The 13,209-nt window shown below is 42.5% G+C and overlaps 1 long non-coding RNA gene across 1 annotated transcript; it reads right to left on the bottom strand.

Moving 5' to 3' along the window:
* Window positions 1-4,466: 4,466 nt before the first annotated feature.
* Window positions 4,467-5,261, bottom strand: LOC121292444. The gene is made up of 3 exons (XR_005946274.1): window positions 5,243-5,261; window positions 5,070-5,151; window positions 4,467-4,516 (listed from the first exon to the last, which is right to left on the bottom strand). It is a non-coding gene; the product is annotated as an uncharacterized LOC121292444 (long non-coding RNA).
* Between the last annotated feature and the right edge of the window lie 7,948 nt (window positions 5,262-13,209).

Below are 13,209 nucleotides of genomic sequence, written 5' to 3'. Positions count from 1 at the left end.
CTCCGCAGATGCTGCCAGACCTGCTGAGTTTTTCCAGGTATTTTTGTTTTTGTTTTGGATTTCCAGCATCCGCAGTTTTTTGCTTTTATCTTTTATATTAAGGAAAGAGTAGGGCCCATTAAGGACCATAGTGGTAATTTGTTTGTGGAGCCAGAAGACATAGGTAGGGTCAGTGTTCACAAGTGAGAGGGATGACATGGGTATGGAAATCAGGCAGAAGGACTGTGATATAATTAAAGAAATTAGCATAGAAAGGGAGGAGGTTCTAAGTGGTCTGGCAGGCTTAAAAGTTGATAAATCTCCAGGCCTGGAAGAAGTGTATCCCAGGCTGCTGAATGAAGCAAGGGAAGAGATAGCAGGGGTGCTGGCAATAAGTTTCAATACCTCTCTGGCCACAGGAGAGGTGCCAGAGGACTAGAGGACAGCCAATGTGGTACCATTATTCAAGAAGGGAGGAAGGGATAAACCAGGGAACTATAGACCAGTCAGTCTAACCTCAGTGGTGGGGAAACTATTGGAAGCAATTCTGAGGGATAAAATTAATCTACACTTGGAGAGGCAGGGATTAATCAAGGACAGTCAGCATGGTTTTGTCAAGGGGAGGTCATGTCTGAACAATTTGATTGAGTTTTTTGAAGAGGTGACCAGGTGCGTAGATGAGGCCAATGCATTTGACGCAGTCTACTTGGGCTTCAGCAAGGTTGCGCTTCGGAGACTGATAACGAAGGTAAGAACCCATGGGATCCAAGGCAATTTGGCAAATTAGATCCAGAATTGGCTGAGTGGCAGGAAGCAGAGTGTGATGGTCAAGGGTTCTTTTTGTGACTGGATGTCTGTGTCCAGTGGCATTCCACAGGGATCAGCGTTGGATCCCTTGCTGTTCATGGTATATATAAACGATTTAGACTTGAATGTAGGAGGGTTGATCAGTAAGTTCGCAGGTGACTCAAAAATTGGTGAGGTAGTAAATAGTGAGGAGGAGAGCCTTAGATTACAGGATATAGATGGGATGGTCAGATGGGATGATCAGTTGCAAATGGAATTTAATCTGGATCAGTGTGAGGTGACGCATTTGGGCAGGACAAACAAGGCACAGGAATACACGATAAATGGTAGGACCCTGGGAAGTACCGAGGATCAGAGGGATCTTGGTGTGCATGTCCACTAGTCCCTTAAGGTAGCGGGACAGGTAAATAAGGTGGTTAAGGAGGCATATGGGATACTTGCCTTTATTAGCAAAGGCACAGAATATAAGAGCAGGGAGGTTTTGCTGGAACTGTGTAAAACGCTGGTTAGGCCACAGCTAGAGTATCACATGCAGTTCTGGAATCCCCATTAAAGGAAGGATGTGATTGCACTATAGACAGTCCAGAGGAGATTCACCAGAATGTTGCCTGGGCTGGAGAGTTTTAGTTATGAGGAGAGATTGGATAGACTGGGGTTATTTTCCTTAAAGCAGAGGAAATTGAGGGAAAAAAGATTGAGGTGTATAAAATTATGAGGGGCATAGATAGGGTAGACAAGAAGGAACTTTTCCCCTTGGTGGAGGGATCAATAACCAGGAGGCATAGATTTAAGGTATGGGGCAGGAGGTTTAGAGGGAGGAATATTTTCACCCAGAGGGTGGTGGGAATCTGGAACTCACTGCCTGAAAGGGTGGTAGAAGCAGAAACCCTCATAACATTTAAGAGGTATTTGGATGTGCACTTGCGATGCCATGGCGTACAAGGCTATGGGGCTAGTGCTGGAAAATGGGATTAGAATATTTAGCTACTTGCTTGACTGGCGCAGACTCGATGGGCCGAAGGGCCTTTTTCTGCGCTGTAGACTTCTATGACTCTATGACTCTATGTTCTCAGATTCTACATCCCCCTCATCCCACAATCTTTTCTGATATTGCTGTTCATCATTCTGCCATTCACACCTCCTCCAGACACACTTTTCACTTCTTTATTTGTCCCATTACCACTCCCTTTGACCCTGCACCACCAACTCTTTTGTCATTTAATCCCTCTTGCCCTCCACCCTATTTTTTCCACTGTTTCCCCTTTCCACTTGCTTAAAACTTGTAACATTTCTAACTTTTCCCAGTTAGGTCAATCTGAAATGTTGACTCTGTTGGTCTCCCCACAGATGCTGCCTGACCTGCTGAGTATTTCGAGCATTTTCTATTTTTTATTTCAGATTTCCAGCATCTGCAGGATTTTGCTTTGGTACTTCCCAAGTGTTTGTGAGGTAAGGTTCAGTATGCTGCATGATATCATGTCGATCAAGAACATAATGTCAAGTTCCAGCATAATTTTGTTCCAAAGCAATGTATTGAGCTGCATGGAACAAAATGTGTCTGGAACACTATGTTATATGATGAATGACAACTCGAGCCACAAATATAAATGCATACATCAAGATCACACAGTGAAAAAGAACTGTACAAAGAAAGTGATTACAAATAAGGAACTAATGAGCGAACGTTCGGCCATTGTGCTTAAAATAGAAAAAGTCCATAAAGGTTATGGCTCTCAGTTCCTTCTATTCACAGTAACACCTGAAATTAATTTAGGTCTATTTGTATCTGTCCCGATTAAGGAACCCCTTTCCTGAATGTCAGTATTTTGAATACAAATTTTCTGTCAGGCTGAAAATAACACATTTTGCATTATTAATTCTTTTAATCTATTTAATATATTTGAAGATTTTCCTTTTGTCACTATTTATTAATATCATAAACACAACAGAAAGATCTTTTCCAATATTTATCTCTCACAGAATCCTGTTCTTTTAGAATGTTTTTAATGATTTTGCTTGAAATCGTGATGGTTTCCATTGCGTTTATGATGTCAGTAACACATAGCAACCAAAAAAACATTTGTCATGTTGCATTTCTCAATTACTCAGTGATGGACACTTATCACGAGTGAATTCAAAACAACAATTGTGCCAATTATTATGGGCCAAATCCCATCAATTCAAGTAAATGTAACATTGCTAATATTGTGAGGTCCCTAATCCATCAGTACTAGAAATTATAATAGGATTAATCTTTAGTACTGAACATGCTTGCTATCAATTTCTTAATTACACATTTCTCCTCTTCTCTCTGGAAGGTGCTGATTAAGGATGAATTAAGTGGAACTGGGTGAAACTAGCCTCTAATTTATGAAAGCTTGGAATAAATAATAGTCCAGGCTGATAGAATGAGACTCTTCACTGCATATCCTGCTGTAAAGTTCCTTTGTGAAAAGAGTTCCCAGTGGTCACGAGTCCACAGCATCAAACTGTCTCTAATGTGGCACAAACTGGCTATCGCACTCAGAGAGTACAAGGGATGGCTGGTGCAGAGAATTGTAAATGTCATAATGCTGCATATTGGTACTCATATGGATTGGAGTAAAGTACAGAGAGCCTTCCTGCATTTGGCTTTATTATACCTGACCTGGGAGCACTTGATGTTGACAGAGGTGCATAAAATGGAAATAGTTCCATTCCGTCAGCATCCACACTATTCAAAACAAAAACAGAATTACCTGGAAAAACTCAGCAGGTCTGGCAGCATCGGCGGAGAGAAAAGAGTTGACGTTTCGAGTCCTCATGACCCTTTTCTTCTCCGCCGATGCTGCCAGACCTGCTGAGTTTTTCCAGGTAATTCTGTTTTTGTTTTGGATTTCCAGCATCCGCAGTTTTTTTGTTTTTTTCAACACTGTTCACTTTGATGAGCACAGAATGTTTTAGAATGAAAGTTTTACCAGGTGGCGGTTCATGTTGGGATTATGTCTTCTTGGATATGGATCCCTTTCTAATAATTTATCCAATAGTCAATCTTCATGTGCGAATTCCTCAGTGAGGGGAGGGGGAAATTCCTCTCTTCAGGCCATTGACACAAGGCGGGGGAGGGGGAATGGAGACAGGAAAGGGGGTTCTGTGACAGAGATTTTACTGACGCCACCAGGAAGAAACAGGCTGTTCGAGCCTTGACAATGGTGGGGAGAAACTTACTGCCCTAGTTGCATTCCTGATCCAGTTTACAGCATTCTGAAAGGGACCTCACACTGCACAAGCAGTGCAGCCAACTGTTTCAACATGTCCTCTGCAGCATTGATAAAACAGTGATAGTACGCAGGTCACATTTTGTTGTGACACCAAAGCACAATGCGGTGAGCTGCTGGAATTTTTGTGTTAAATCATTCCGAAGCCAATTGGTGAATTAGGAAACCAGTCATCAATATTTTACTTAATACTGGATTTATTTACAGTACGTAACATTACAAATGCCTGCCTCCTCCCTAACCAACAGACAGTGTCCCAGAAGTGTCTTTTTATACCTCCTTTGATAGCAATAAGCCAATTAATTGCATGTGTGAAAGTAAAGAAAACAAAAACTTTAATGGAAACTTATGAAATTAAAATGTCATTCCTGATGTCAGTGACGCACTCAAGCCCCCAAAACCCCCAGCATTCACTGGTCGCGGAAGCCTCAAGCGTACTGAAAGAAGCATCAACGTTTCCCTCTGCAGGACACCTGAGAACAGACATAAACATGGAAGAAAGACAGGCAGTCAGGCCAAATGACCCATCATCTATGCGCTGCCTGGACCTGTTAATGGAAGTCTCTCTTTATTCCTCTTTTGAAACCCAATAATGATTAACCCATTACCAGTCAAATGCCCCACTTAAAAGGGCACTTTTACATGACTGTAACAAAAAAAAACTTTAAAGGAAACTTCTCAAACTAAAATAACATTTCTGGGGTGATGTTGTGCTCCAGCAACCCTCCCCTACCCACCCACCAACCCAGAGCCCACTGGTTGCAGAAGGCCTTAAGCATCCCTGTGGGCGCTGCACACAAGTCTCTCTCTATAGGCACTCAAGGTGCTCAATCAGAGACTCACACCTGTATATCCTTAACCTTAAGAATACAATTAACCTACAATTAACATTATGTTCGGTCTCCATGCCCAAGTTTTCCATCACAACCAGGAATTTCCACGTAAAAGTTGAAGTTTTCTCACACAGAGGGAGTGGCAAGGCGGGGTTTGTGGAGAGTAATCCCAGAGCTGTTATCACATACCTACCAGTGTCCAATTCAAAGCAGCATTAGCGGAGGCCTGGGATCAGGTTGTCTACCCGGCCTCTTCTTTGCAGTTGGTCTACTGCCTGGGAGATCAAGGAAAAACATTTCAAAGAAAAACAGGAGGAATTTACCTTCACTTTAAAAATACATTTAAGCAGTTGGGCACATCCTTACCAAGGTATGAACAAATAAAATCTTCTTTCTCTTCCCCCAAACGCCCACTCCAACTATTTGCTTTGTTTATGGTTATGCAAAGATAAAAATGTCTTTCAAAACAGTATTAATTAATTTCTCCTGTAAAATTCTAGATGTGTTCAATTTGGTTTCATTCAATTTTTCAAGCCCCTCTCAGCCTCTCTCTTTACAGCCCATATGGAAACAGTTGAGTTCTGGCAACATCCTTTTTAACAAAAACATCCAAAATTACATTGAACTTCATCCAAAAGTACAGGCATGTGAAAAAGCAATATTATGTACGTTGGATTTCTCACACTCCTGACATGGCACCAGTTAAAATATTTTTTTAATATAAAATGGCACCAATTAGAAACAAAATTTCCTGCCAACTTCACAAGAAATGGTGCTACAAAGAGAAAAACAAATGGTTCCAACAAACATTGCACATTTCTCCTCTAGCTCAACAATTCTGCTGATAGACAGTCCGTTTGGATAACAACATGCTGTGAGCTAAAGCCTGTACTATATGGGTTAACACGAAGAGGAAGACAGAGAACTGAAGGAAAGACATAAAATGTTGCGGTTTAGTTGAATGAAAGTCTAGTCATGTAGCAAAGTGGCCATACTGCGGTAAACATTCTGAAATGATCATTTTATTAGCATGTTGTACAATCTTCTCTTTAGAGGCAGCACCATTTATTTAGACACTAATACAAAGATGTGCCTTTATCGAAGAGGAAGTATATTTACCCATCCCACTGCGCCCACGTGTGATGAAGCCAGATACTAAAAGGTGTAAATGGAAGAAAAATGTAACTATAAACACACTTTGAAAAATCTTATTGATGATAGGCAGATTAATTGGCTCTGTGCATTTAAAAGAAGTACATTCACTAACTACATCACTTTTTATAGATACGCCAAAATTTGGCCCTGGGAATACACATTTTAAACACATGTTAGCACATGATAATGCTTTTGTTAACTATTTGTTAATCTGTAATTAATGTGGACTATGCAAATGTACTTAGTATTTATACTAATCTTCTCGCACTTACAGGGCATATTAAAGCAGTGGAGGGGGCTGGCAACATTCCACTTGTGAGCAGAGCAGGAGGTCTTGACTGGGAGAAGAGCCTTTTGATGATGTCTACAGAGCAAATATCATGCCAAGTCTGTTGATGAAGGAAGTGGAACTGGATCAATACCATGGCACAGAAGCTTTGAGACGATAGGAGGTGAACTTTCTGGACTAGTTACTACCCAAATGCACCATGAGGATTGTCAACTCTTCATCTTTCTGGACCTCAGCAAGAAACAGGAGGCTCCACCTCAACAGAGCAGCAGAACATCTAAGTGGCAGCCTCAGTAGAATTGAAAATGGCCAACATAGTCAACATAATTAATTTCTACAATACCGGCTACCTCCAGCCAACAGGAAAATAACTTGAATTAGTCAGCATGCTGTGCATTGCTACAGCACTGAAACAACAGGTTCCCTTTTCTGCCATGGGTCCTCATACATCAATTGGAGCACCCAGAAGCAGTCAGAGAAGTCATGTGGAAACTTCTGAGGACAAACTGCACGTGTGAAGGCAGGGCTACTCTTGAGACAGGGCAAGAGAATGCGTCATGTCCCAGATAAAATTCACATCAAAAAGCAGGAGAATTAGTAAGCCCACCATGGACTGTAAGAAACATTGCTACACCCTATAGATCAGCCTATTTTGCATTGCATATTTGCAGCAAGAAAATTTAGCCTCTATGGAAAATTGATATGTCCAAGATGAAGATTTAAAACTATTGATGGAGATGTATATTATCATCCTATATAGGTTCAGAATTAGGTGTATTTGTATGTATAATACTTTAGATATTAATTTTAAGTTTATTAGTGCGTTTAATCCTGTGAGAGAGAGTGAAGAGGAGAGCTTCATCCGTCTATCCACTAAGATTGCTCGGTTAGCTCTTTAGAGCTAGTTACAAAGTGCAGCGCTACCATCTTCTGATTGTAAAACTCTACTACACCTTTAAAGATCAATGATTAACGGCATCTGTTAATACATGTATGTCTCCAATGTGTGCATACACCACTTCTGTACAAGGAACAGATTTGCATTGCAATCAATATATCCTCACTTCCTGTCAAAATAAAACAACTCTAAAGCAAAATTTATGACTCTCGAGTACTTCTAAATATGATGCAATTGGGGTCCATGTAAATCCAACCTATGTGTAAACTCCCAGCAAAAATATTTAATAATTTTGACAAATTATCCTTTACTTTTACAGGGAGCATTTTTAGATATCAGATTGTCGTCTTCATGGGGGTTGAAGTACAATTTTTTTAAAATTGCAGTTACAGAAAAAAATATAACACTAAAGATCCAGTGGGGTACTGCCAGTCTGCCAGCATAAGTCTAGCAGTAGATCAGCAGAAACCACTGGGTTATTCACGTCTGTCTTATATGAAGTAGAGCCACTGCCCCTTACAAGGCAAGTGTCCCAAGGATGGATGGGACCAGGGTAAGGACCCCCATATAGTGGGAGTTCCAGTTTCCTTGATTCTCTGTATCCTGTATCATACTGGAAAGTGGTACGCCCAGTGAGATGAGATGCACCCTCTAAAGACTGGAAGAGTTTGCTGCTGCAGGGGTCTAAGCCAAGCATGCAGCCAGGGACCTTAAAGATTTGTGTGTTTTTTCTTAAGTTTTCTTGAATGGTCTCTTAAGTAGGGCATAGCTGAGGTCTGGAACTGGACAGCCTGACCAATGCCCATAGCATTGCCACTGTGGGGAAAGTGCCCCACAGTGGCACTTGTACCCGTCTGCCCAACCACATTAGATGGCCTCGCACTCACCAAGTAAAGTCTGACAGGATAAGTTCTAAAGAGCACAATTCAGTGTCCCTACCTGGATGACACCCTGCAGATGTTCGGGGTCTACGTATTGCTGATTAATGATGATCAGATTGAGAAACTGTAAAAGTAGAACGTCTCAGCTTTTGAAGAGCTTGTGCAACATGAAGCCTAATCATTCACTGAAAAGCATGTGCCCATTTGAGGTAAGGATGGCCAGAAAATTTAACATTCACAATCCATATCTGCTTCCTATTCCCTTATCTCCCTTATTTCTTACATCATTAGTAGCTTTTTGCTTCTACATTTGTTGTCTGAGTCCGTCTGCATCGGCTTCAATTCTTGTCTACAGGTCTTTCTCTTCCTCCACCCTTTACAATTTAGTGATTGCGAACATATAAAAGCTAGAGCTTGAGAAGAACCTGCTGGTCCATCAAACTTGCCCCAAGATCCTGCCACATAGAGTATCATACTTCCTGTATCCCCAGGTGGACACCCAGCTGTGTAATCGTGTGACAGAAAGAAAAATATCAGGCCATCAAAGTCAGTACAGGAGATCACACTGACCATGGCTATAATAACTTTATTTAAATTTGCTCCTGGGATGTGGGCATCATTGGCTAGGCCAGCATTCATTATCCATCCCTAATTGCTCAGAAGGCGGTTAAGAGTCACATTGCTCTGGGTCTGGAGTCAAATGTATGCTAGACCAGACAAGGAAGATTCCCTTCCCATTGCTGGAACAATCAGCAATAGTCTCATAGACATCATTAGACTTATAATTCCAGATTTTTTATTGCATTCAGATTTCACCATTTGCTATGGTGGGATGTGAACCCATGTCCCCAGAACATTATCCTGGGTCTCTGGAATACTAGCCCAGTGACAATACCACTACACAACCAACTCCCCCTATTGACCCACTTACCTTTTATATGATGCACTCTCGCTGTTGCCAATTCAGTTCCCTTTTGAAGCTGTGCAGAGAGTCAGCACCCACCAGTCCAGTCAGCAACATATTCAGAGGCTCATAATTCTCTGGAGAATAAAAACCACCAAACATCCAGTCCAAGCCTACTTTTGTATAGTTTATTTTCATGTCTCCAGTCCTCCCCAATGTCAAACTGTCATAATTTATCACTAGGCACACAATCCAGAGTGGTGGGGGGGGGGGGGTCTGTAAAATGCAGTGAACTGTTCAAAGGTCCATTGGCTTCAGCGGGACTGTAAAATCCCACTGGCACAAAATTCCGCCCCATGTGTCTTAAAATTTTTATCTGTCAAAGTGCCCACTTTTGTGTTTGTTCTGGCCCTTGGGTCAATCCAAATCAGCCTGACAATGTTGATTTCTTGACGATGGTTGCTTTAAAGTTCAGGTGAGTACAGCTTTAAACACTGCGCTGGTTTTATAGACGATGGCACAGTAACTGTTTCCTCAAAGAGATTTCCTGCGCTTGTCATGTTTTGGCAGGCTCCCACCGTGATGGCGGTCCCAGCCTCTTGAGGGTTTCGGGTTTTTTTGCAGCGATTTGTTAAGACAATGATTTGGGACCTTCCTTGTGATATCAGAGGATGTTGGGGCATTTTACAATTGATTCCTGGCTTTGCCCTGATGTTTTTAAACCTTCCACTTCTTTTTAACTCTGATAACAAGCTTGGCTACCATGTAATGTGGCGCTGATTCTCAACCCGGGCTGGCCATGGTGCTGTACTGTCTGGGTATTCACAAAGGACCTCTATGAGATCTTGTGGAGTCCTCAGCTCCACAATGGAGGTCTTTCCTCTGCCTTTTTGCTTGCAGTTCTGCAATGGAGCTTCTTTCAGGTGATCTCCCTGTGTCTTCATTTCAGGTGCTTTCAGTCAAGTCAGAATGCTACGCCTTTAATTTTCTAGCTTTTGAATTTCTGCTCCAGTTTCTCTGGGTTCTGGGTTTATCCATTAGCTACCAGAATGTTTTATGTTCAGTAGGTCTCACAAAGGGGTTCTGAGTCTTGCACAGTTGAACATCAATTGTTTATTGGTAACACATAACTATGTACAAATATACAGGGTATAGCCCAAGCTATGAGCGAAATACCATGCTTGTTTTTACACAGGTTTCTGTCCAGTCCACAACTGACTCTAGTCATGTGTCTCTTTACATTACACTGTGGGCTGTACTGTTTTCTATGCCCCACATTAACCCTTGCTCTGCCAGATCCCTTATACTACATCTATGTTTACTGTTAAAATAATCACCCACACAGGGGGCAGGTAACCCTAACCCTCATCGGGCAGGCACGGTGGGCAGGCCTGAGGACAGCCTCGAGATCGCCCACTGCCTGCGATCGGGCTCCGACCGCGAGTTCACACTGGCTGGCCAATCAATGGCCGGGCACCGTTAACGGCGCACTGAGAGCCTCAGCCGCTGCCAGGGTGGGGGGCGAGAAGAGCACAAGCGCTGAAGTCAGCGCATACCCAGAGGAATGCACCCTGACAGCTCCCTAAAGGCATGGAGCTGCCTAAGGGAGCTGAAGGACTTTAAAATGAAAAATAAACTTTTTAAATAACATCTAAACATGAAGAGGGACATGTAAAAAACAGGATGTTAAAATTTTTTTATTGTTTTCTTTCACAACCGTTGGAAACTTCACCCACCCACACAACGTTTGTGTGTCCCCCCCCCCCCCCCCACAAACACCCAGTGGATGATGTTTCGTTAAAAATGCAAAGGCCACCTGGCCTATTCGTCCACCTCCACCAGCCAAACAGTTGACCGGGCAGCGAAAAATGCTACTTAACTAATTACTTAAGAGCCTTGATAAGCCTCTTAATTGTCGGTGAGCGCACCACCAGCCCTCTCGTGCGTCCATCGACTGAAAGATCGCAAGAGCGCGCGGTGACATTGGGACACTCGCCCGATGTCATCGCGCGTCATTTTACACTCGAGCTGGTCAGGCGCTCACCCACTAACTCAGTGCAAATTTCTGCCCGCTCTTTCAATTTTAAGCAATTCAGAGGAGGCAGCTTTTCGGCGTTAGAATAATGAAAGGGTTTGACAAGAAATAAAACCCTCCCAAGTCTCTGTTAATTCAAAGTGTAATAATTGCCACAATGTGTGGCTGATGGGTGCAGGAGAATTGCAGCTGAATAACAGTGTCCTTTGATATGTTGGTGCGGGGGGAGGTGGCGGTGGGGAGAGGGGTCAAGGGACAGGCAGCCAGGCTGTGAACTGTGACTTAGAGTTACCACTAGTTTGTGTTGGTTTTGTCAGTGCCTGAAGTCAACCAAACCAACCTAAAAGATCATGGAATTATAAACACAAGTTACATCAAGTGTAAATTGAGTTTCTATAATCTTTAACACTGGTTTTAAAAACATTATGCTGGAAGATTCTCATGCACACTGACCAAAATAATCAGTATCTTTCGATCAGGCACTTTACAACCTCTGGCGTAAACACTGAGTTCAACAATTTCAAATGATAATATCTTCCTCCGTTTTTCCAGACAGCAGCTGTTGCTGATGATTCTACTTTTCCCATTTACACTTCCTCTAGACTCAACTTTTGATTCTTTATTTTCCCCATGGCTCCCCCCTTTCTGCCTTATGCCTTCATTTCTCTTGTCATTTAACTGCCTGCCTCTATCCTGTCACGGGACCTTCCCTTTTGGCCCCCATGTTAGCCAATATCAGGGTTAGATGGGAATGTGGAAATTGAAACACAAGAAGATCAGCCACGATCTTATTGAATGGTGGAGCAGGCCGGAGGGGCTAAATGGTCTACTCCTGTTCCTATTTCTTATGTTCTTATAGTATTGTAAGGTCTCTTCTCTTTCTTAGGTGTTCTCCCTCACTCCTTTAAATCTGATATATTCACCCCCTCCTCAAAATAAAACAACTGTTGACCCCACCGTCCTTACAAACCCAAGTTCAACACTTGAACGCACTGTTGCCTCCCAAATCCATTCCCATCTTTCCCGGAACTCCATGTTTAAATCCTTCCAATCAGGTTCCCCTGCCACTGTACCAAAACAGCTCTTATCAAAGTCACAAATGATATTCTACATGACTGTGACAAAGGTAAACTTTCCCTTCTCCTCCTTCGTGTCCTGTCTGCAGCCTTGACATGGTTGACCACACCATCCTCCTCCAATGCCTCTCCATTGCCATCCAGCTGGGTGAGACTGCTCTCACCTGCCCATTCCAATCTATCTAATTGTATCTAGACAATTACTTGTCATGGCTTCTCTTCCTATTCCAGCACCATGATCTCTGGTGTCCATCAAGGATCAAGGATCGATCCTTGGTCCCATCTTGTTTCTCAACTACATACCAGATACCTTGGTGACATCACCCAGAAGCACAGTATTAGTTTTTACATGTACGCTGGCAACACATTCTCTACCTCACCACCACCTCTAATGACTCCTTTACTGTTGCTAAATTATCAGGCTGTTTGGCCTGAATGAGCAGAAATTTCCTCCAATTAAATATTAGGAAGAGTGAAGTGATTGTTTTCCATCTCCATTCGCCAACGACTGATTCCAGCCTTTCCCAGGCTGAGATTAGGCTAGTCTGTTATATTTGATCATAATATTGCCATATTTGATCCCAAGATGAATTTCCAACTTCATCTTTGCTCCATCACTAAACATGACCTATTCCCACTTCTGTAACATCACCTGACTTTGTCCCTAGCTCAGTTCAGCTGCTGCTCAAAGCCGCAGCCATGCCTTCATTACCTCGGGACTTGACTATTCCAATGCCCTTCTAGCTCATCTCCCACATGCTCTGCTCCGTAAACTTGAAGTCATCCAAAACTTTGCTGCCCATATCTTAAACTCATACCAAGTCCCATTCCTCTATTATCCCTGTGCTCATTGGCCGACATTGGCTCCTAGTCAAACAATACTTTGATATTAAAATTCTCTTCATTGTTTTCAAATCCCTCCATAGCCTCGTCTCTCCCTATCTCTGTAATCTTCTTCAGCCCCACAACCCTCTGAGATATCTATGCTCCTCTAATTCCAGCCTCTTGAATATTCCCAATTTAATCATTCCACCATTGGTGGACTTGCCTTCCATTCTGAGGCCCCAACCTCTGAAATTCCTACCCTACATCCCT

The sequence above is a fragment of the Carcharodon carcharias genome, chromosome 2 (genome assembly GCF_017639515.1).
Source record: "Carcharodon carcharias isolate sCarCar2 chromosome 2, sCarCar2.pri, whole genome shotgun sequence".
Taxonomy (NCBI): Eukaryota; Metazoa; Chordata; class Chondrichthyes; order Lamniformes; family Lamnidae; genus Carcharodon; species Carcharodon carcharias.
The sequence above is the reverse complement of the archived record's forward strand: the minus strand, read 5'-3'. Positions and strand labels throughout refer to the sequence as shown.